At 38.9% G+C, this 24223-nt stretch overlaps 1 protein-coding gene and 1 long non-coding RNA gene across 3 annotated transcripts in view; both read left to right on the forward strand.

Annotated features, from left to right (window-relative positions):
- LOC118811850 overlaps nt 1–8600 on the forward strand; it is a 41322-nt gene extending 32722 nt beyond the window's left edge. For both annotated transcript variants that reach the window (XR_005007503.1, XR_005007502.1), the window contains exons 2-3: nt 1402–1483; nt 8313–8600. This is a non-coding gene — a long non-coding RNA (uncharacterized LOC118811850). The remainder of the gene's footprint in view (nt 1–1401; nt 1484–8312) is intronic.
- A 9292-nt stretch (nt 8601–17892) lies between these two features.
- The window catches only part of pparab (peroxisome proliferator-activated receptor alpha b), a 35932-nt gene continuing 29601 nt past the window's right edge, over nt 17893–24223 (forward strand). The window contains exon 1 of the mRNA XM_036576389.1: nt 17893–18080. The gene's annotated coding sequence lies outside the window, so the exon portion shown is untranslated. The remainder of the gene's footprint in view (nt 18081–24223) is intronic.

Raw genomic sequence — 24223 nt, forward strand, 5'->3', positions numbered from 1 at the left:
GTTTAACCATCTCACAGTTTCTGTATAATGTTTTGGTTGTTTGTATGTTTCAGTGCAGTTTGTTTCAGTTGGAAAATTATAAAATTCTGCTTTGGCAGGTTGGTCCTTCATTTCTGTTGAAGCAAACAGTCTTATTTGTTGCAGTCACGAGGCCCCTGATTTGAAAGTTTGAGAGTGACATTATTAGGTGTTAGCCAGAAATTAATTAACAACATATGCTGTATTGTGAAGGTCAGTGTTCTTCTCTCGTTCTCTCTGTTTCTGTCTCTTTTACTTTCATTCTCTCTCTCTCACACACTCACACACACACACTCACACACACACACACACACACACACCCCAAATGAAGCTTAACAAAGAAAAACTATAGCAAAGAAATATATGACGTATAGCACAGATTTAACATTTATTTATTCATTTATTGGATTTAATGGATCTAATGTTGAAGTTCTATGCAAACTTTATTGCAAGTTTGATGGTGCAGAGATTGAATTTTTTCTTTTCTGGAGTTTAGATTGTGTGTGTGTGTGTGCATGTGCGCATGTGTGTGTTTCGTACCTATATTGACACAAATGTGTCAGATATGAAGCTAAAAATAAATAATGCTTTTTTAAATCTGTAAACCTATAATGCAAGCTGATTCGCGGCCTTTATTTTGTTTCCATAAAAATTTCTGTGTGTAAATACGACACTGGCCGTGTCCAGCATTGCATTTTTTGAAGTATCATCTATTATAGTGCTATAGTAAAATATGATTTTCTCTGTCCATGTAAAGTTCATGTCAGTAATGCTAAACTGTGTTCAGTAGATAAACTAAATGTGTGTACTTGTGTATGTTGTGTATGCCATCAGTATGGAATTTGTGCCAGTGGGTTTGATTTTTACCATGAAACTCATTAGTGTGCTCTTAATATAATATGCAGTTTCGAGAATTGAGTAAATTAATGTTTTTTCTTTTTATTGAGAGTTGGCATTTTTCCAGCTGGATATCTACAAATTAATATGTAATTATATTATATATATATATTATATATATATATATATATATATATATAATTTAAACTTTAGTGTGTTCTACTTATTTGCTCTGTGAATATTATTGGATATAGTTTGTCCACTTTTGGATTTTGTCGATTATCAGTAATTTAAAAGTCATATATTAAGAGGTTTACACTGTGTATAAATGGTAAAACTGAATAAAATGTAAGGGGCAAAAACTATTGAACGTAGGAGGTTCACCTGTAAAATTACAAAACAGTTTGCACATATTTGTATAAATCTCTGTGTTTTCTCTTATGTAAAATTCATTTTAACCGTAGTTGTGATTATTTAGATTCAAATAGAGTGATGCATTACAAATGACTGAAACGAAGAATGATCTTTTTCTTTGTTGTTTTGAAGGTGGACTGAATGCTCTCCTGCACACACTGATTGCTGGATTTTTGCAGCACTGCAGACACACGCTTCAACTGGCAGGGCACAGGTGAGAGGCAATAGCACCATCATTCTTTATTTAAGGAAGCAAATATTTTTGCCTGGAGAAGAAAAATTTAAATGAATAGAAAAACAAGAACTCTTAAGATTTGACTTTTTTTCAGAAAAATGTACTTCTTTTCCTCTGGAAAATTCTTTGAAAAATAGGCATCATATTTATGTTGCTGCTGTTGATTAGCTATTATCAGGAGGGCTCCCTATATCTGAATACTAGACTAAACAATCTTGGCAAATTGTATAATTATTTTTATCGTCCATCATTATCATGTTTGCGCAACTCAAGTTCAAGTTTAAGGTCATGGTAGTCTTTCGTCATTGATCACATCACTGTTTGATGTGTTTCTTTTTTTATATCTATAAATGTCATCGCACAAGCATTATATAGAGTAGCTTTTTAAGTTTTAGATCTTTCTTGCTTTTTGAAAAATGGTTTGAAATTTGAGGAATATAGAGTTTTGATTTGAGGCCTTGACTTCAATAATAGAGCTTATGCTGGAAAGTGCCTTTAATGAGAAATGTATAACAGTGATGTAGTTGTTTAAGGCAGAATAATAGTTTTGCAAGGAATTATATCTGATTTTTGATGTTACTAACAACCTGACTAAATATTACTGACAAACCAGTGAGTAAAATTGTGTTGCTGAACATGCCCAAAGAATCAGCCTGTTTCAAGCAAGGTTCAGTCCCTCTCTAACAGAAGGGGTGGGGGGGCATGTTTCAAAGTCTGTCAATCATTTTCTGATAGCAAATGAAATAACCAGAAGGAAGTGAAGAGGTGGGATTTCTTAACTACGCCTTTTATGCTGGGTTTGTGCAACCAATCATATTCTCAACGTCGAGTTCATTTTTGCAGCGCTCGCGGCAGTTGGGCTTGTTGAGAATATTACTTGTGTAATAGAAAAAGAAGTGAAGAAAAGAATAAAAAACAAAAATTCATGAAATCTGCTGACAGAATGTAAGAACACCTCAGGAGGTGGAGCAACGTTCTATTCATTTAGAAGAATAAAGCCTGAGAAGGCGGTGAGTGTTTTCCTAAACATGTAATCAAATTGAAATTTCAGCAGTTAGAAAAAAAAATTGAGATGGATACACACAATATAAGTAAATCCCTTTACGGTAATTAAAAGCATTAGAGAAAATGTTGGAGACGTGCAGTTTTAATATTTTTATCCTGCACTCTGTTATTATACCCTTGTATAGTACTTTATGAATAGTTCGTTGAGAACCCTTACAGTGTAAAGTTTGTGCTAAACATATGAAGCTGAAGGACCCCATAATGGTTGTAACTGAATTTTTTTTTCTTCTTCTTTTTGATTTCGTTTTGACCCCTATAAAAAGCAAACATTGTAATATGTTGTCAGTATGTTCCTCATTGTAAATAGAATTATATTGTAATACATTTTCGATATATTACTTTTTATGTGGGTAGACATGATCCATCAGCTGAGTATGTTGGCCCCAAACTTGTAGATACTGAAGAACATGCAGGTGAAAATGCTTATAAGCAATTAATTTTACTATGCATTTCCAGGAAACTTGCTGACCTGTTTGTCAGTGAGATAGAATTAACAAACAAATAAATTAATGTAATGAAAAAAGGAATACATGCATGAATGTGCAGGCAGCAAGGTGGCTTGGCCCTTGGCCCATTTTCATCTCTTATTCCTCACACCAGGGCTTTACAGGGCGTATTTCAAGCATAAATACATTGAACTTGTAAGCTTGAGCATGGGTATTTTCCTAAATGTCAAAATTCATTTTCAAAATGCCCTCCCTTGCGCAAACATGAAACAGTTACTGTTCCTTCTCTTCAATAACTGGACTAAATGGGGACGAGTAATTAGTCATGCGTTTAGTCATGAAGAAGAGCCCTTCACTACTCTGGAGTAACCAGTGTGGGCACATTATGGCAGATTTAGTCATGATGATGAACTGCCAGTATGTCCTTTCAGCCAATGCATTCACCCACACACTCCATACCCACTCACAGAGACACACGTATTTCGTGTGGTACAGTAATAGTTCATTTGTCAAATCATTTAAAGCTTTGTTTCTCATCATTATACACATCTAGTTGGGCTATTTAGTTTCATTCCTCTGTTAAACGTAGGCTTCCGTACATGTTGGCTGGCTTGAAGATAAAGTCAGACGCTTGTGATTGTTTAAAAGAATATAAACAGACTTGGACTCCTCCAGAGTCCAACTCTCATTCTCTTTCCTCTCGCATCCATTTCTGTGCCTAAAGCATCGACAAAATGGCCGACCTTCTTTCTGCCTGGAGACTCTCTGCACCCATTTTGTGCATTAGCCAGAGTTGCCAGGTGAACACAGAGTGGTCAAGTATGGAAGAGAGGGAATGAAGGATGAGTAAAATCAAGCGCTAACAGGCTCAGAGATAGGGCTGGATAGATAGATGAAGGAGTGAAGTACAGAATTCTCCTTTTCTTATTAAGCAGCTTAATTGTTGCCGACTGACTGCATATAAACAAGCAGCTTTGCAGTGCCCTGGACCCTTCCCAGCTCCACTCCTCAAAGCTCTGACCTTGGGCCAATGCCATAAACTGTTGTTTTCCACTTGTGCAAAAAAATACTGGCAGGGTCCTGCAGCAGTTCTAAACCCCCTGCTACCCCACCCTATGTCCCCCCAGCCGCTTGGCTAGGAATACAACCTGCTTACAGTGCATAAGCGGCTAGCACTGTGGCTTTGCTACCCCGCTGCTGCTGTATGCTAGCTCCTCTGGAATTCTGCACATGCCTGGCATTTGGTTACTCAGCCAGATGGTGGAAACATCCCAGAGACAGTTCTACTGTCTGGTCATGCTACCAGAGTCTCTAACAGCACTTGCTAATAACGTGTTTAGCAAGACAAGTTCCCTGGAAGTCTAAAATTGCTAATACAGGCTTGTACAGCTTACGTTTTTTCCAAGTTTAGCAACGTTTTTTTCTAGCCTGGGAGTGTGCTGGAACCTCTATTATCGGTGCAGGACCATATGAAGTCGAACAAGTTAGCTCACATACAGTAAGCAAGAATGCTACTCAGTAAAGGTATTCTTGTTGATAGGAACTTTCTATTCCTCACGTCCTTTTCTTTAGGCTGCATCGTGCTTCAGCTTGGCACACAGCACCATCCATATTGTGTTTATGAAAATGAATTAGGAACCACATTGCATAACTGTGCCCACTACACACATATTTCCACACCACCTCGTATACGACCGCGGCGAGCACGCAGGGCCTCTAGAGCGAGGATCTATCAGAGATAACAGCGTTGAGTCCCTCTCCCACGGGCCTGCGCCTGGTTAGAGTTCCAAGGAGCAGATGGCATCACTGCATGGCATGAGATATCACAATGTGATGCATCCGCATATGTAAGGGAAAACTGCTCAAGCAAACCTTAAAGGAGAGTCAGGTTTTAGTGTTCCACTGAAATTCAGAAGAAGCAGAGTGCTCAGATTATTATAGACTAATTTGTTACAAGGCAGCCGTTAGTATCTCTTGTTGAGTTGGTGATTTGCTGATTGCAGGTGATCAGAACTGTTTAGCTATAATAGTCTCAGTTGCTAATGCACCGCTTAACGTTAGATATCTTCTGGGTCTGCTGTGGACCTTTGAACAGGGTCAAAGTATGCGAACAGAGCTCTAATAATAGCCTAGCAACAGATGCATTTATGTCTCCCAATGGCGGAGAGGCACAGTCAGGGCACAGGGTTTGAGAATGTGTCAGGCCTGACAGGTCATCTCTGTCTGTCAGCCAGTGAGGCTCCTCTGCATCACAGCCTGCCTGCTACTGCTTCAGCACTCGCCACTGCTCAGGTCCTCTTAAAATAGGGCAGGTCCTGCAATTAACACATTTCACTAATTAGACCAAAGAACTAAAAAGGGCTCACAAATTGAGAATTAGTCGGTGTTCTGGTGCCTGACCTGATGTAGCCAAACACTTTAAAGTGAAGTGAGTGAAAGTCAAAGCTCCTCACTGATTAGAAGTGCAGTACAATCAGTGTTGAACTTTTGAAATGATGAATTAGATTTTGGGCCTCAGGTGCTTTTGGCAAGTGCTAGCATTCTGAATTCAAAACAGGATGCAGCTGGCCTCCTGAATGAATACAGGAGAATGAGTCAGAAACGATCAGTGGAGAAATGCTCAATAACTTTATTTTGGCTTGTCACTGAAGTGCGTTCTCATATTGTGTCACCAATCAGGGACTGCGGAAACTCTGGCCCTAGCTGGCTGTATTTGGCCAGTACAAGCAGAAAACAGGTTCAGAGGTTCTGATCTAGCCACGGAAATTTCAGCTCTTGGAAACAATGGAGGCTAACGTATGATAGATCATTGTGATTATAATCAAATCTGGTCTGGCACTAAGCCTCTACTTGGTATTGTACTTCATGACAATTCATATATGGTGTTTTTGGTGTTCTGAAAGAGATGTGGACGTGTCGTTTAGTGGACGACGTAATGGTGTGGTGGTGAGCTGAGCCATATTCTTTCTGCTCTTGAATGCTCGGGCAACATAATGTGAATGGATTGAGGAAAGACTCGTCCAGTTCTCGTTGATGGCTCACTGCTATGCATTCCTCAGTACTTTGAAGTCCGCCTAGTCAAATTCAAAGCCTGCCCATTGAAGCTCCCCACAGCAGACCCTCTCCTGTGTCAACCTCTGGGACATTATAAAATGTATGAAGCCCTGTTCTCTGCTACAGTTACTGTTGCTTCAATTTCTCAGTCAATTTCAGGATGAATAGGTTAGGTCTTGCCATCTGCCTCTGTGGTTTGATTGTGGAAAGGTTTTCATATTACATTTATGGAATTCCAGCCTGTTGGTTTTTTGCTGTTTTGAGAATAAGAACCGGGCTCTGATATCTGTTACCTCTGATTTCCACTGTAATATTCCTGTGTGATCAGTGTAATTTAAAAACGAACACAAATTTATCATGGCAGAAAGTTCTACTTCTTCTGTTGATAACTGAACTTGTCTTGGTGGTGCTCACCTAGAGGTCAGCAAGTCTGGCAATGAATCAGGAGGTCATGGGCTTAATCCCAGCAGGTAACTTCCTGCCACTGTTTCTATAACCTTCAACAAGGTACGTACAGCCTCATGATAGTCATGTGAGTGTAGTCTTTCAGAAAATGGCTTCTGGGAAGGTCAGTACCTTTTATATGTTAAGGCAGTCTGTAATGACATTCGTGTACCAGAAGAATGGATTGTGGTCGTCATTCACCGTGCTGAATTCTAACTCTCCATATGTGAGCTTTTCCATTAACCTTTTTTGTACATAATAAAACTAAATCTACTGTACATCTGCGTTTGTGTTGGTAAGAGTATCCCTGACTTACTTTTCCATATTTCCTATGCATGCTCGAATTAGTACTTGCTTGGAAGCTTGAGCATGACTGCACATCTGTGAATAGCTACTGTATATGTTAGCTCACTTAGCTGTGTTAGCTGTGCTCACCCTCACTCTTAATTCCTGTATCAGCTGCAGAGGTGATGGGGAGGTCACCGTGTCTGTCTCAGAACAGAGCTCCCCCCTGCTGCTCGCCCCGGCCAGCACTGCACATGTGTAACAGGAGCCTCCACCATGTATAAATAGTTGTTTCAGGGCTGTGCCCGTTAACCTGGGGCCACAGCACATTTGGGCTCCGTATTTAGCCTCCGCTACTTTCACACTCCCGTCTGGATTTCTCCCCTTTGCACCCTGGGGCCCTAGGCTATAAGGCGTAAAAGAATGTATGTGTTTTACCCAAACATTTGTGCAAAGCTGTATCTCAAAATGGAAACTTTATAAAATTTTGTTAGCTTTGTTGTATGTTAATGTGACAAGATCTTATACCAAGTTATTTTGGGCCATTTTTCTTGATCCGTTTATTGTGAGATGTTCACACAATGCAAACGGCTGGTGGTGTTTTCAAATAATTTTATATATAAAATATATTAATAGTTTTACTTTTATAAAATAAAATGATGTTTTAATATGATCTCAGCAAATAATACACATAATTATAATTGCTGACTCTGTGCTTTAAGCTCTTGCATTGTCTGTGTTGATATGGTCTATATATAAATATCCGTGATCTATATAAATTAGTTCATTGTAAATATTGTTTTTTTTCTGGCTGTTTTGGTTGTTAGTTTCCAGGAAATAAATATACCATGTGGTATAAAGCATGGGAATAGGGATGGTTTCTGAGCTATAGGTAAAATGAGCCTAGAATGTCAAAAGAAGAATGATAAATCTTGAGATTTTCATAGATTTATGTGCCTCCATGCGATGCACAATCAAACCCGAACCCCCCACTTCCACTGTAAAATTGCACTTGATTCTGATGCTTCACTTGACTCATGAGTGAATTTAAGATTACCATAAATGTAACATTTTTCATGTTTCCTAACAAGGTGTGGTGCATATTATTCACTATTATTTATTATGTACAACCATTCATTTTAAAGGACAATAAGAAATATATACAGTATATTATATGCATGTGTTCTGCAAATTGCTGTTTCCTGAATCAACAGCGAATGGGCGATTTGTCACCTGACCAAGCAGATTCACAAATGCGTTGCATAGCAACAGCAGAGATTCTGCCATCCTTCCCTTCCAATAAGGAGCATCCTTCCCTTCCAACAAATAGCATTCCTTCAACTTTACAACTTACTGTCATTCCAGGGTCTTCTCTTTGCTGTGTTAGATAAACAACTTGAGGCAGACAGTAACCGTTTGTGAAAGAAGATATGAATTTGCGCTTAGGTCATATTGGACGTCTTATTCTTAATCTAATTTAACACCAACGAAACATCTTTTTTTCCTTGCTGCAGGTGGAGACTACAAGTGTTAAGACACAATACAGATGGATTATATGAAATTTGCAGCCTCAACAGGAGACATTTGTTTGATCAAGTTCCCTGCACCTCAGGTACTGTATTTGTGGCTAAGTAAGGTTCGGTCAGAGCAATTTAAACATAATTGTTTCAGTTTGTAATTAAATGTTCACAATACTATTCAAAAGTGTCATCACTCTTGTTGTGACTCTGTACTCTGGTAAGAAGTCTCGTTTCCAGCCTGAACCGGACCGGCTGCTGCTCTGCAGTGCATCACGCTGTCCTTTGGGGTGAGGTAGTAGGTTGTATAGTTTTAGGGTCATACCCTTCCCGTCAGATAACTATACAACTTACTGTCTTTCCTGAAGTGGCTATAATATCATCGTCACGCACAACGGCTCTTGAGGTGTGAAGCCCCTGACTGAAGTGACTGCTATGATTATGATACAGGGTTGGACTGAACATTTTTCATGCAGCCTGTTTAGTTTGCAGTATTTGAATTGCTTGACAACCATTAATTCCATGTCTTTGTCACTCTCCTCTGTGGGTGTAGACTGCAGTGCTGCTTTTTTACTGTTCATTATGATGCTCTATTTCTCTGGAAGACAAGCACCTTTTAGTTTGACAGCACATTTTGACAGATGTATGTTTAACAGCTGTTTCAGTAGTTACAGGAAATGAGTGGACAACTGAAGTGAATGGATATTCTGCAAATCAGCTTTGCGTGCCTGTGTTGGGTTGATTGATGCACGCAGTTTCTTTAATGAAGGACAAAATAATGTCCTGATCACTGCCACCCTTTTTCTTTGCCAATTCAAGTGGGTGCTGCTGTAACAATGCATCTATAAATCCTGTACAAATCTGTAATAAATGCTGTGCTGCTTCCCATGTATCCTTCCTTAAACTTAAGGTGCACATTTTCATCAGTATATGCGATGTAGGTTTGAGAAGGTTATGAAGCCATCGAGTAAATGAAGAAAAATTATCCACTCGTCCAGCCGCCTCCTCTTCACCCTATGGGGCAGTTCCTGATGTTCGCACAGGGTGAGGTAGTAGGTTGTGTGGTTTCAGGGTAGTTATTTTGCCCCATCAGGAGATAACTATACAACCTACTGCCTTCCCTGGAGGGCAGCGATACAACACCACATCACCAGCAGGGGGAGACATTCACCCATCATCTGTTCCACCAACCAGAATATTCAGGTATTTGAAGGAGTGTGTGTTAGTGTTTATATACTATATATGAGTTTCTGAATTATATTGAATGTTTGCTGTCATTGGGAGCTCCAGCAAATAAGAAATCATTTGTACTTGTGTTTGTGCTGTGACATCAGGCATAGATTGTCATTGGTGATTTTCTTTTTGTATGACCCTCCTGATATGATTACAAAGATATTATGTTTGTATGTATTTCTGCTTACCACATGGTGTTCACTTTTTAGAATGAAGGATTAACCAATAAAGGTGATGCCTAGAAAAACAGTCAAAGAAATATGTCTTTTCATTTTAAAGAAATAAAATGTGTAAGATTTCGTAAATCATCTGTCTAAACTGCAAACTGACAATAAAACAGTGTCAATAAAGAGTCTTGTGTTGACTCTTGTTTCACTTTGCCCCATTGTTTTGATCATTTAATGTGCTAGTCACCAGACCAAGATAACCTGCAGAGAGAGACAGAGAGACACTAAACAGGCGTTTTAAATAATACATTCACACAATCCATTAGACCATCTTACAGCCTTTGGGACTAAACAGCAGCAGGGTTAAATGTAGCATCAGTGGTCAATAGTAAAGATGGAAAACCTTAATGTGTGCATCCTTTCTTTGATTACATACTGAAAAACATAAGTATTTTATGTTTTGTATGGAACATAATTGTGTATTGTGTAATTACATGCTTATTACTTGAAGATGTTGCCTTAAGGGTTACAAAAACGAAGGAAATCTACTTATAGATGTTTGAATGACTTGGTATGTCACAGGACATACATTCAGCATGAAGGGAAATGTTAGCATCAACACCTATTAAGTAAGCATGCAGTAGGCTAGGGGTAATCATCTTGCTCAAGGACAAAGCCCTGATACCACAGCCGGGACACATCAGCTGACTTGCTCTCTGGACCAAAACTTCAACCTTCCTTAATTCTAATTATACCCTGACCAGGCATCGCTTACAGAACATAATGATGGAAACATACAGTAACAGCATAATTCTTCAAGAATTCTAGTAGGCTGTTATTGTAAGTGTGATCATAGGGTCTTATTTTTGTAATGTAATGTAGTGAACTCTACTGATCAAGTCATCAGCTGTAACCTCAAATCCACCAAAACCTGTGTGAATTCAGTCTAGAAGATCAGAAAAACTTCTGGACCACATCTGTTCCAACAACATCCCTTTGGAAAGTCGCTGAGATTCAAATCAGCAGGTTCTTGAGTAGCTTCTTTGCCAGTGCTGTGGTTCTGGTGAATGAGTAATCCAGATGAGGAATACTTTCACTGCACACTCCTGTTCACCTCACCCAACCAGGAGTCAATCATTAATTCCCTACCATCATGATCGCATGTCTTTACTCCTCCACATCTCCAGTCAAGCAATGATGGGCTGAACTGCTGTTACACTAAAAGCAACACTAAAAGCTGAAAACAATACCTACATACATGAAACGACAAAAGTGACAGAAGTGTTGGGTTTTTTTTTTCAACTTAGTATAGCTGTGCATTGCGAGCCCTTGTTTTCTGATTAGGTAAAGATTACTATAAGATCACTGATTAAAGAAACTTGAGGGAGTCTTAAAGAGAAGCCGCAGAGCTGCAGCTCTGCCAGATTACAATACATAGGAAATGGTGCCATCTACTGTGTGGTGCAGGAAAGGAGAATCGAGAGCTGAGATGGCAGAAGATCATACAGCTCAGTATTAAGAATGTGCTGTTTCTGTGAAATGAGAAGTAAAAAAAATGTCCAAAATGATGAAAAGATTCTAAAATGAATGAGAAATAACAAATTAATTTATTGAAATTAATTAATTAATTTAGTTACTGAAATATTGAATAAAACATCTAAAGATTCCTTTTGACATATAGGTTGTAATATTTAACTCCTTACATAGCCAGGGCCCACAGGCAGGCCTATAGTTTTATTACACACTTCTATAACCTAAGAATAACTCAACCAGTTTACGCTGGAGACCCTGTAGTTACTGAATAATAAGCCTTATTATGTAATAAGCATGGGATTTCAAGGGGGTTTTAAAATTACAAAACTGGTAATATGGCAAGTGTTAATCCCAAACTTTGTTTGCATGTGTGCAACATAACAGACCACTGATCCAGTTGACACAATGGATCATATGGTTATTTAATGATCTTACTTTGGTAACAACTCATAATGCATTACAGCAGTTTTGTCAGACTGAAAATGTAAAAGATGTTTGCTTTAAATTAGTATTTCTCAGTAGAAGTAAAAAATCTGTCCATCATTCAAGAACTTCTAAATGGCTCTCTAATATGCTTTTAAGTATATGTTTATTCCATGCAGTATGTACAATTTTTGCAATTTATTTTTACAAGGATTTCTTTTAATATTTATTCATGTAGTGTCATTATAAAGGTGCTAAATGGAACCAGGTGCCCAGACCTGGTCCTAGAGAGCTACTGTCCTGCAGAGTTTAACTACAGCTATAACTTAACATACTCGATCCAGTTAATGAAAGTCTTCAGGAGCGTCTGAATGTTAAACTCAGGTGTGCTGGATCTGAACTCTGCAGGGTGGGAGATTTCCAGGATCAGGAGTTGGGCAGCCCTGCCATTCGTCCTTCACTGGAAGTGGCACTTCAGGGGATCTTTAGTACAGACAACAGTTATATATCAAACCATGATAACTCAAGGAACAGTCTGAATGCTTAAAGGGCTCTTCTCTACACTCTTAAAAAAGATCGTTCTTCAAGGTTCTTCAGTAAAAAAGTGATTCCACATAGAACCATGAACATTCAAAGAACCATTTGCATGCTTAAAGTGTCCTTTGCATGGTGAAATGCTTTTTCAGATTGATGGAGAATATGTTGTATATGGTTCTACATAGCACCAAAAAGGTTCTACAAAGTTATACAGCACATTCTCCATCAGTCTGAAGAACTATTTCACCAAGCAAAGGACCCTCTAAGCATGCAAATGGTTCTTTGAGTGCTCATGGTTCTATATAGAACCCTTGAAGAACCATCTTTTTAAGAGTGTATGATGGAAAATTTGTTGCCTGTGGTTCTTTAAAGAACAATTTAAAACAGTTCTATATTCAAAATGGGTTCCATTAAACCATATAATCTTTTTTGGTACTATATGGAACTCTTTTTGCCAAGAGTGTAGAAGTGTTCCCTAAAGAACCTCTTAGCAGATTGGCTCAGTGTTATAAATGAGAATGTGTGAATGTGAATAACCATTTTAAAGTTTAAAGAATTAATATATTAATTCAATACCAATTTATAACATTTTTCCCAGAACCATACACCCAAGCCAAAAACCATGTAGGAACGTTAGTTTTAGGTGTAGAATGAGAAGACTTACAGTTGGCCCGTTTTTTATTTGATTTTATAGTAAGCTACTAAAAGCTCCGTTTTGCAGCAAATGCCCTGTGCAAAAGCAGCCCAGCTTCACACTTTAGGTTGTGAAATCTTCTAGAAGTAAGTTGGAAGCCCCCGCTGACAGTGCCCCAGGGAGATGGAGAGAGGCGAGGAGGAGAAGAGCAGATTTCTGGGTGTGTTGTAACACAGTGCTGGTGTCCTCTTGTTCAGCGTCTCTAGGGAAAATGATTTAGGCTCTGCTTCTCTGCTTCACTTCAGCCCTGGAGCAGCTCCAGCAGGGGCAGTGAGCCGAAGGGCTTTAGCTCGTCACATGGTGAGAGGAGCAGGGCCAGGAACAAGGCAGCTGGTCAGGAGTCTCTGGAGCTTCAGACTCCACCCAGGACATTAATCAGAAATTTGTCCACTCATTGTCAGTGTCCTCAGGGAGACACTTTCCATTCAGGTGCTTTGGCAACAGAAAGTCCACAACAACTTTTCAGCTAGTTTTATTCAATGGGAAAAACACACAAATGGGCATCTTGCAGTGCAGTATACTGAACGCTTCCGCTTCAGGTGCTGCTGTACAGGAGAGCAGTTGCTTTGTGCCTCATGACAATAAACAGCGACATCTTTTGGTAAAACTATTCTGTGTCTCACACACACAAAAAAAGGATTGGTTTAGGTAGTTAAACTGCAAAGGCCTGTATGTGTGTCCACATGTCAGTTCCTCACTCTCATACCTATGAACACCCATCAGCCATAACATTAAAAGCACCTTCTTGTTTCTACACTCAGTGACCATTTTATCAGCTCCACTTCTACAGTTACAGACTACAGTCCATCTGTTTCTCTGCATACTTTGTTAGACCCCTTTTACCCTGTTATTCAGTGGTCAGGACCCCCACAGGACCACCACAGAGAAGGTATTATTTGAGTGGTGGATCATTCTCAGCACTGCAGTAACACTGACATGGTGGTGGCGTGTCTGTGTGTGTTGTGCTGGTATGAGTGGATCAGACACAGCAGTGCTGCTAGAGTTTTTAAACACTGTGTCCACTCACTGTCCACTCTATTAGTCCTACCTTGTCAGTCCACCTTGTAGATGTAAAGTCAGAGACGATAGCTCATCTGCTGCTGCACAGTTTGTGTTGGTCATCCTCTAGTCCTTCATCAGTGGTCACAGGACGCTGCTCACAGGATGCTGTTGGCTGGATGTTTTTGGTTGGTGGACTATTCTCAGTCCAGCAGTGACACTGAGGTGTTTAAAAATTCCAGCAGCACTGCTGAGTCTGATCCACTCGCACCAGCGCAACACACACCAACACACCACCACCACGTCAGTGTTACTGCAGTGCCGAGAATGATCCACTACCCAAATAATCCTCCGCCACCCAAATAATAACATACATTTTGTTGGTATAATAATAATTTACTACAGTAGTTGCAGAGTAATAAATCTTATGATGAATGGCGTAATAATAAGTATATGGTTCAAAGGGTAAACAGTGAGATATAATGTCACTTTATTAGTTTATTGAAACTGCAGCATGTGGGTGCTCACTTGCTTATGAAGGGCAGAGTCGTAATTGATTATTTGGCTTTCTTTTTAATGTGAAATGTTTGCTTCACAAGGAAATATTGCTCAAATGTTGCTCTTTGGTGGCTTGGGAAACTTAATGGATGTTCTCCTAAAATCCCTGAGGAGAAATAACATTTCTGATGTCATTGTTGTCCAGGAGAAACTGCAGAAGGGTGGTTGGGTTCAAATCCTGGGACTGACTGGGTATACCTGGTTGTGCCTGACTGGGCATAGTTAGGCAGCAAAATGACACATTTCCCTTGTAGAATAATTTTAAAAATTGTATTAAAGAGATTTATTTTTCTATCATCTGGGTTCTCTTGTTTCTAGTAGCACTGTACAGGCTATACACAACTATGCTTGTCCTGTGAATCTATGTGTCCGTGTACACATTTGTGCGTGTGATGTCTGTTTGCATGTAAGCCATGTCCACTGCCAGTTTGGTCTGAGTGTTATGGCACTGGTCAGTTGGTCCCTCCTGTCTGTGCTCATGGCTCTGACTCAGTGCTGTCTGACTGGCTGCAGTTCTTTTTGAAGTTGCAGGCTGAATGAAGCAATAGAAACATGTTTTGGCCCTAATGAGGTATGTGTACTAAGACCACTTCCAAGGTTGAACTAGATCAGGCACTGCCAAATTAAATATTAGCCTTGTTCCCGAACGCTCATAAACAAACAAATAAAATAAAATCTATTTAGAAACTTTTTTGCACATCTACCTTGCTATGAAGTTTAGTCCTGCTCCTCATCCATCACACCTGCTCTCACTGATCAGAATTTTTCAGAGAGCCTTTAGCAGCTGGATGAAGTGGTTTTGCATTTCAGAGTTTTGGGCTGGACAAAACAGGTAGATCTCCAGGAGGAGGGTTGGTGACTGCAGCTGTGAACTCAACCAGACAAAACACTGTTTGAGTAAATTAATCAAATGAATCAAAACTATAAAGCAATATGAGCCTACAAACTTGGTCTTGTATTTCTGTCTATCTATCATGTTGACACTGCTGCAGCTGCAGTAGCTATATCATTACGCCTTTCCCTCCATTCACAAGACAAAAAGATGTTTTATGTTTAAGGAGTTGCAATGAAAGCACCACAATCACACCAAAAAGCCTTTAGACACAGTTATTTAGCCATTTATCTATATAATGAATCTTGTCTTAAAGGGGAATTCCACTGATTTTTCAAATTTTCTGTTTAATACAGTTGTTGAGATGTAAATGCAGTCATCAGAGTTCTGATGTGAGATAGCTTGTTGGAGAGAAACTTACCAAGGTGATACCAGGCGTCGCAGTGTCTACAACACAAATATAACAATTTTTCTTGCTATCCTAAACAACCAATTAATCTACATGTACATTACTATTATACATAAAATATGGTAAAATAGTGGTAAATGTAAAAAAATACATTTTCTTTTTAAGATCTTTTGTTGGGATTTCAATTATTAATAATTATGCTGAAATTTTGAAGAATTCACCTTAAAATTGAGGGGAAGGATTTTAGTCATAAAGGTTATTAAACTTTGTAGTAGTAGTAAGTCAGAATGATAGGGCTGTAATATCATAAACCCAGTCACCTTGACAGGGCAATTTTGTACTGTTTTGTATGCAAGAAAAACATGACAATACAATAATTAGCAATATGCAGCCTTTAAATGACAGAATTCTTTTTATAAATAAATAATGCAAGAAATGAACTTCAATGTGTGTTTATGTGATGTGTGCATCATTTCTGCTTTCTTAATATTATTTTAAGCAAAAAAATCATATATGATATCTTCATATGGTTTTTCTGCCAATATCATGTTTGACAAACAAACAAACAAATAAATAAATGCATGCTTATAGAGCCTCTTGTGGCTTTGGGCATCCTAAGCAACTACTTTTTCCACTTACAGCAAGAAACAGCCCAGTGGTTTGACTTGCAACATTAGACATGTCATCTATGGATACATATTACATAGGTTATGTGAGTAGAGTAGTCTAAACTCACACTCAAGTAAAAGTCACTTTACATATTATGGTGACATAATGACCCAAATAAAAGTACCTGTAGAGAAAACAATGTAGAAGTACAAAAATAACAGTTCATAAGTGCTGAGTGGTTTATTAAAGTGCACTTTTTTGTTTTATTTAGTTTAGATTATTGCGTTTAGTTTATTGAGCTTCTTAGTTTATTCAGCATCAATCAGCACAGAAAGTGAAGATTGTTAGGAGTGATTTTTCTCTTCTTGGCATTTTTTAGCCTAGAATAAGATGATAAATTCTCCAAAGTAAGACTGTGACCAAGATGTAATGACAGTACAGATGCTGTCATCAACGTAACATAATAAAATGAAACCGAAAAAGGATTAGTAACTAAATACTACTCTGTTAGAAACAAAGTAACTGTGCAGATACATTTTTTGTTCATCGAGGTACAAACAGTGTAAATGTACCCTCAAAGGTACAACAGTGGTTTTAAGGTCCAGTTGTGAACCTTAAATAAGTTTTTCCCAGGTGAAAAGTACATATTTGTACCTTTTCATAACTTGATGTTATAAAACAGACAAATAAAATAAAAAGCCTGAAGATGAGACGGGGTGTGTGGAGTCAGTACAACTTAGAAAATATAAATTCAATGGATTATGGTACAATTATGTTCCCTGACTAAAGGTACTGTGATGCACCTTTGAGGGTACCACCCTAGTTACAAGAGGGGTACTGCCCCAGTGACAGTTTCATACATTTATTTCTGAAAGTGTAATGATTAACCCCTTAAATGGCCATGGGCCCACAAAGTTTCACTACACACTTCTATAATCTAGGAAAAGCTCAGCCAGTTTGCACTGGTGTCCTGTAGTTACTGAATAATAAGCCTTATTATGTAATAAGACTGTGACTTTAAGGGGTTAAAATGCAAAATGCAAATGTAGTAAATCACCTTCAGCACTAATATGTGAAAACATTACCATCTGAAGTACAAACCTGTCAAAATCTTTTAAAACACTAAAGTGCCTATAGCTGAGTAAATGTAATAAGTCCTACCCACCACTGATCCGAATTGTGTATAAAAGATGGTTTAGATGAAACACTAGAACAGAAAAAGAAAGGAAAACTGATAGCTGTGACAGTGTAATGTGGTAAATCTATGATCCCACAGTGTAAAAGCTGGCAGACACTGGACCGACTATGTAGTCTACATGATCCTAATGAGGCAGAAGTCTCTACAGTGTGGTCTATCAGTGATTCAGCGGTGTCCTCACTGACGGTGCTGTGTGATGACCGCTGTCCGGCGGATCCTCCGTGTGCTGCTGCTGCTGCTGCTGGTGGATGAGCTCGCCATGTCTGTGTTAGGGGGCTTCCTGAGCTCGGGGAACACGGAGCGCTCCCATTCGCCCAGACCATAGGTGTGTCAGGGGGTGTGTGATGGAGGCGGTGACGTGTTTCCGGTCGCGGGGGCGGCGCTGCTGGACTGCAGTGGGAGTTTGACAGCGGCGGTCGGAGCTGCGCCACACAAACAAGGACGTGTGAAAGAAAGGAGGCTGTGTTTCTGTCCTCGTCCTGTTTTTTCCGGCCGCGCAAAAGCCCAGAGCCCCGCTCACCGGCGCCGCTCCTCCCGCCATGCTCACACTGCAGAGGCTCCTGCACGACAAAGGTAAAGTAAAGCTCCTCAATCAGAGCCTTCAGAGCCCGAGAGTCTCAAATCAGCTGCACAAGTCGAGCAACAACACAGCCGCACTAGCCGACCTCACTGACTCTGCACAGCAGCTCTGCGGGACGAGCTGTGTGATCCGAGCTCTGTGTCTGTGCTGGACTGTCGGTGCTGCTGTCTTGGTCAACATGGAGCACTTTGCGTGCGCTTATACACGCAGCCTTGACTGTCCTGAAAGTCCAGTAAGTCCTGTAAGGTTGCTGCCGTTGTTAAAGGGGAATTCCGCCAAATTTCCAAAATTTGTGCATAATTAACTTGTTAAGTGGACATTAGAAGTTATTCAGAGTGGTTTGGTGTGAAGTGCTGTCTTCTAGAGAAACCTGCAGAGAATTGTTTACAGTGGTGGTGATAGGAACCAGACTTCTGAAGAGTTTAATGCTTCTTAAAGCTGCCTCACTGAAAGTTAATACATGATATGATTATGAACACACTGTCTGATCATCTGCGGTTTTGATCAGGTTTTAGCCTAAAATAGTTTTTAAGTAAAATACATTTATGGAGAAGGGGATACATGAAGGTTGTTGTAAGGCAAAACAGTCCCCAAAGGATTTTTTTTGGATTAAGCACTGTTTTAGCATCAGCAACATAATCCACACGTGTGAGCTTCACTGGTCAATTTGTATAGTAACCAAAGTGGCTATAATGTCATATGCAAAGGTTTTAACATCCTGGTCAAATCACATGTTTAGAAAAACATCCTGTACAGAGAACAATTAAATGTGGCATTTTTCTGCACATTTTAGTTTTCAGTTTCATTTCTTTTGTTTAACATATTGGAAAAACAAATAAGACATAAACTATTAAATATGCCATAACTTTTGCATAGAACATATTTTAAGTTTGATTACTTTCTCCAATATGTTAAGTAATTAGATAGTAATAATGCATTAATATGTGCAGAATTGTGTTTTCTGTAGGTGATGTGTTACTTATTTTCACTCAGAACATAAGTAGCATTATCGAAGTACAAAAATGTAATGTGCAGAGAGGTGCCCAAACTTTTGCATACGACTGTATATGGACTGTTGACATCACAGCCCCTGGTTCCTGTCAGCACCACTGTAAAGAAATCGGAATATTTCTCTACGGTAAACTGTTTCACATCAAACTACCCTGAATGACTGTTTACGTCTCAGTGACTGAATTTAGGAAAATCAGTGAAATTCCCCTTTGATTCTCAGCTCTGTAAACAGTAGGCTGGACCTATGTACTTTTGAAAGGCTTTCTGTGGCCCAAAAATGAAATTTCTCTCCAGTGTGTAGGAGTTTGTTTGTGCAGTCTCCCCTAAACCAGCACCTGAGACAGTTTAAAATGAAATTACAGTGCCACAGGCTTTCTGCGTCTCTGCTGCCTTCAGCAACTGGAGTGCAAGAACATCTGCTTAGACTCATTGCCTGGAATCGTGTAATGATGCTGTGCAAATAAGGTATTTCAACCTCAGAACCATTCCTGTAACTAGATATTTTAAGATATGAGCCTATATGTAATAAACCTATAACACCTATAACATAATAATAAAATAAGGATTTACAATGTGTTCAGAATGTCAATAATTATAATAAAGTGTACATGTATAGCACCTTTTATATAGAAAGAAAAGAAACAAAAGGTAGTCAAAAAATAAACACTAAAATAAGCACATAATAAAAATGCAACAAATAAAAGCAGTGACAAAAAGAAAAAAATGAAGGAAATAAAATGTTACTGCATGAAAATGATGGTGCACAGACAAAATGCTGCTTCACTGCTCTCTTTCATTTTCATACGTGTATTATGGAGACGGCTATCAATAGAGGATCTTAAAGCAGGATTTGGAACAGTTTATCAGGCATTCAGAGTTGGGGGTGCTATACAATTAAGAGTATTAAAAACTGGTAATAGTCATTTATAAAGGAAAAAGACAGCAAGTGGAGAGATGCTAAAACTGGTCTAATATGGTCTTGTTTTCTGGTATGTGTTAATATTCTTGCTGCTGCATTTTGCACATTTTGCACAGATTGTAGTTTGTTTGTTTTAGTTGTAAGAAGCCCTGTGAGTAATGCTTCAATAGCTAAGTGAGAGAAGAATTTTGTTTATTTTCCACACATTGCACTTTTTCAACTGCAGTAGGAATGTAGGTTGCAAATTGTTGGTTTTATCCCTTACATTGAAACTAATGCAAAACAATCTGCGCACTGTCTGCTTCCATCTCCAGCATACAGTGCTGCTTGAAAGTTTGTGAACCCTTTGTCATTCTTTGAATTTCTACATAATGTGGCCTAAAGTATGATCAGAATTTCGTTTAGTCTTCAAGTCTTAAAATAGACAAAGAGAACCCAGTAAATATATATATATTATCAGTTTATTGAACAAAGTGATCCAGCATTGAACGTCTTTGTTGACTGAAGTATGTGAACCTGTGAGTTTGGTATAGGTGTAATTAGGATCTGGAGGTTCAGTCAGTTGTATGGTCAGGAGTGAGTGTGGCTGACCGTACTCTATTGTAAAAACATCAGGCTGAGTCTTCATCATCAAAGTCTGGCCACATGCATTTGTTAGTGCATGCCCTGTCAGTCAAATGAGATTTCTGAGCACCTCAGGAAATATTTTTTTAATACTCATTAGCCTGGAAGAGGTTCCTAAACTATTTCTTCACTGATCCACTGTCAGTGTACAAATGGAGAAAATTCAACACCTTTGTTACCCTACCTAGAAGTGGTCATCCAACAAAAATGACTCAAAGAGTAAGGCCTGTAATATTCTGGGAGATCACATAGAACCCCAAAGTAATATCTAAGGATCTGCAGGCCTCACTTACACTGGCTTATATCAGTGTACATGAGTCCACCATCAGGCAAACACTGAACAAGAATAGTATGTGTGGAATGATAGCATGGAGAAAGCCAGTTCTCTCCAGGAACAACATTCCTGCCTGTTTAAATTTTCCTGAAGACCACATGGATGAGTCAGAAGACTACTAAATAATGTTATGTGGACAGATAAGGTATGATTTGATATTTATGGCTTAAATTAAGATGCTTTGTTTGGCAAAACCAAACACTGCATTGCAGCATAAGATCCTTATCCCACCTTTGAAACACGATGGTGGCAGTATCACGTTTTGGGGCTCTTTTGCTGCTATTGGACCAGGACAGCTTGTCATCATTTGATGGCGCTTGATGAATTGTTGATTATATCAAGAAATTCTACAGGAGAATGGTAGCACATCCATCCATGAACTGAACCGCAACAGAACGTGGGCCCTGCAGAAAGACGGCACCAAAAACACCAGGTAGTCTGCTTATGCTTCGAATGGTCGAAGCATAAGAAATGTTACACTTTGGAATGGCTAAGTCCAGAACTTAATCCAATAGAAATGTTGAGGCAGAACCTAAGATGTGGTGTTGGTCCAAGAAAGCCCATCAGCATAGTACAGTTGAAGCAGTTCTGTAAGGAGCTACGGGCCAAGATTCATCCAAGTCAATGTGCAGGGCTGATCAACAGGTATAGGAATCATTTGGTTGAAGTCATGGTTGGGACACTGAGGGTCACACCAGTTCCTGAGAGCAGAGGTTCACCTACTTTTGCCAACAAAGACATTTAATGTTAGATTGCTTACTTCAATAAAGGAATGAAAAACAGTATACTTTTAGTGAAAGTTGTTTAATTGGGTTCTCTTTTTCTATTGTTATGAGTTAAATGAAGATCTGATCACATTTTAGGACAAATTTATGAAGAAATGCACAAAATTATAAAGGGTTCACAAAAAGTGCACTGTACATCTACAAACTGATACTGTAGCAGTATCAACCAGCAATCTTGCTTCAAACTGTAGAATTGCTTTTTTGTGAATGCAAAACTGTACAGTTAGCAATACATGAATTATGCTGCAGGTAATTTAGTGTATTATAAACAAATCTATTGTAAACATTCAATAAAAGAAACAAATGTACTGTTGTCACTCTGGCTTAAGTTACTGGTTCTGTAGCAATTTTGTGCCATTCCAGCGCAACACTCCTCAAATGAATTAAATATATGGTAGTGAGTTACTTGTTTTGTTTGTCATAAACACCACAAGTGCTCTGACTAAATGTTAAAAGGCGGTATTACAACCTCTAACATCCAATTACTTTGACTTATTAACCACAATAGCAGATGCTGCAATTTCCTAAACAGATCATAATGCACTTTTAAAGTTTGGTTAATGTGAAACATGTTGTTTACAGCACAGTCTTATAGTCCATCTTCAGTGCACAGTTTCATGTTTTTCCTACTCGATTCACCTGATTCAGCTCAAGAAGAGTTTGATCATTAGCTACTGATGAAGTAGGATAAAAACACAGGCCTATTCAGTGAAGATGGGTCTGGTGGTAGGAAACACTGGTTTGGAACTGGTTTAGAGCACGACCCTGACAATATCAGGTTCTTCAGGTCAGCTTTCTATTGAGACACTTTCTCTATAGTACTTTTCTGCATAGCACGCTGCAGTTTGACACCCCTGTAGCGCATAATAACAATAAAATTACATTTTTTAGGGGTGTTCCAAGAGTTTTGTGTTTAAAGTAAATTTTAGTGAATACATCAGGCTTCATTACATTGTGGATGTGCACAGGTGAAATACGCTTAGACACAGGAGCAAGTATTCTCAACAAAGAGGCAACATGTAGAAACAAAAGTAGCATCAAGAGTCCACAGTGGAATGAAACTCAACATTTTGAGGTCAACATTCTCAACAATTTCAGTATATTTGAGTAATTTATGAAATGATCCAGAAATGGAGAAATTATGAAGCAGCTGTAAATGCTTTCATTACACAAACCTGACGATTTGCCAGCTTCCTATTCGAATTTTCCACTCCACCTTAAATGGTACAGCAGATACATTACAGAATGCAACTGCTACACCATTTAAGGTGGAGTGGAAAATTCAAATAAGAAGTTGATGAACAGGACACCATCTTTAGCACCGTTCCAAATACCCGAATAAGAGTAGTGCTCAAGCTCACTCTGTTCTTTACACACACAGTGAACACGTGTACGTTGAGGTTAACAGGTGCAGTTGTGTTGTGGTATGAATGTCACTGTGATTCTAGACTCTGGTCTGGTCTCTTCGGCTGGATGATCTTGAATGCTAATCTTGAGGCTGTGGAGCTCAATCAGTATATGGTATATACCCAGCTAAAGAAGCAGTGTGTTTTTTTGGTTGTTTGTATTAATTATAGTGGTTATATGCTATACAGATCCCAGCTCTACTGTTCCAGCATGAGTAAAGTGAAGTAGTAAAGTAATCTGGACATGAAGCAGACATTTTCTCAGTGGGGTCCTGCTATTTAAATAGCCTGAACAGACATGCATTGCTCAGAGCTCTTACACTTGCATAAGCAGGTTCTTTCCGAATGCCTCACGGTTCATCTCTGTGTTGACATTGTTATGTTGACATGTCTGTTGCTATCTACTCGCCCTTCTACGTGTTAGTTGTGTCCTCTTTTAAATCACTTAATAATTTGAAATAATATAACATTTGTCTTAATTATGTGCATATAAAGTTTCATTTTAAGTGTTTCAAAAGTCAGAGCACATCCTTCATTTATTTAATGTCAAGTCAAAGCAGACATTATATACAATTACTCATTTTTGGGAGATGTTTCTGAAAAGATTAGATAATCCAAAGCAGGAGTTTATAAAACTTGGAGTTCAAAAGATGATTAAAAGATTTAGGGAAGATGGGACTCCTGACAACCACGCAAGACCTGGTAGACACCAAAACTGACCATCAGATAAACAGCCCTTAAAGCGTTCATCTTTAAGAGAGAGGAGAAAATCAAGCTCCACTCTTACTTCAGATGTGAAAACATCCACAGGTGTTTCTGTCCATCCACTGTGAGAAGAACGACTCAACACTATGAGCCTGAAAGGATGTATAGCTGACAAGAAGCTGTTACTGAGAAAAGGAAGGAGTTTAGGGTCAGACTGTGAAAAGCAGAAGATGCAACCAACTTTTAAGACTAAACTTTGGAAATGAGTAAAAATATCCCTGCAGATTTCTTTGGAAAACTGAAAGCGAGTCTTTTGAAAAGAATGGAAAAAAGGGAAAGTGTGGGCACATTA

The sequence above is a fragment of the Colossoma macropomum genome, unplaced genomic scaffold, assembly GCF_904425465.1.
Source record: "Colossoma macropomum unplaced genomic scaffold, Colossoma_macropomum, whole genome shotgun sequence".
Classification (NCBI taxonomy): domain Eukaryota; kingdom Metazoa; phylum Chordata; class Actinopteri; order Characiformes; family Serrasalmidae; genus Colossoma; species Colossoma macropomum.